We start from the raw sequence: 1,329 nt of genomic DNA, 5'->3' as shown, positions 1-1,329 counted from the left end.
TCGGCGCCTTACCCCCTACCCGGTCCGCTAGCCCCCCGAATGTTCGCTCTGTGATTCACACTATTCTCGGCACAGGAGTCCCCCCCCCCTTATCTGCTTATCTGTGATTTCACTACTCTCCACACTGTCCGTTTATTTGTGGTCAACCACATCTCGGAACATATCAAACGGAAACTTCTGGAAACAGACCATTCGTAAGTCCGATACTGCGCGCTATTCTCGGTAGCACCATAAAAACCTCCTTGTCCTTGCTGGACGTCAATCACCCCTTTTCCTGCAGATCCTCGCGGTAAACACTATGGGTCTACTGGTCACTTAGCAACTGCGTTGGTGACCAGATCACAGGAACATAGAGTATGTAGGGTCCCCTGGGAATAGGACGCATTTCCCATTGGAAAGAGGGGGACCATCCCTGCTTTCTCACTTTCCCCCTCTCTCTTTCTGGCTCTCTCCGGCAAATGCATGCACCTCTAGAAAATTAATGATGGGAGCCGGCAGGTGGTGTAGTGGTTACATTGCTGGGCACCTCACATAGCTGACCACTGTTCAAATCCCAGACCTGGAGGCTTGTGTTCCCCACTTCCCCTGTCGCTCTCCTCATCTGTCTCTGGTGAGTGCACATGCCTTATGGCAAATTTTAAAAATTAAAAAATAAAAAGACTATGCAAGGATTTCCAAGTTTTTTGAATGTACAAGGTTATCCTTGGGAAGGTGGAAATCCTAGGGTGTATGAAACCGGAGCACCCACCAGCTCTAATGGGGCAGAGGTGAAAAAAGAGAGGCCAGTTATCATCCATGTCCCTCCCATACCCTTCCCTGCCCTGACTCCTGGTTCTACTCCCGATAACAGCTGAGACCTGAGGACCGAGAGTGGCCCCTTCGAAGCCAATGGCGTTGGTTAGGTAAAAAAGCTTTTTGCCCCCGAGGTCCCCCCAGTTCCCTTTGCATTCGCTCGTCATCGGCTGTCACGGAGCCATCGTCACCACAGACAGCTCTCAGGAAGGACCCTGGTGGGCGGTGTCTTCCCTGGTTCCCAGCTGGTGCCTTTGAACCTGCCAGGGGCCCCCACGCCCATGGAGCAGTTACCTAGCAGGTGTGCCAGCCTCCCTCCACAGTCCAGACTCTCACTGGTATTTGCTAACCACCCCGGTTTCCTCGTCCTCCTCGGGGGCGTGCATTGACTGGGATAGCTCAAGGCAGCCCTGGAGCAGGCATGCACTCGTCCGCAAGTTCCTGGCAGTAGAGTTTGGAATCTGAATTCCCAAGCCATTTGCTTTTGGCAAAGTGATGAGAGTTGATTTCATATTTTCCACTTAAAACATCATATCT

The sequence above is a fragment of the Tupaia chinensis genome, unplaced genomic scaffold, assembly GCF_000334495.1.
Source record: "Tupaia chinensis unplaced genomic scaffold, TupChi_1.0 Scaffold146027_1, whole genome shotgun sequence".
In the NCBI taxonomy this organism is placed as follows: domain Eukaryota; kingdom Metazoa; phylum Chordata; class Mammalia; order Scandentia; family Tupaiidae; genus Tupaia; species Tupaia belangeri.
The sequence above is the reverse complement of the archived record's forward strand: the minus strand, read 5'-3'. Positions refer to the sequence as shown.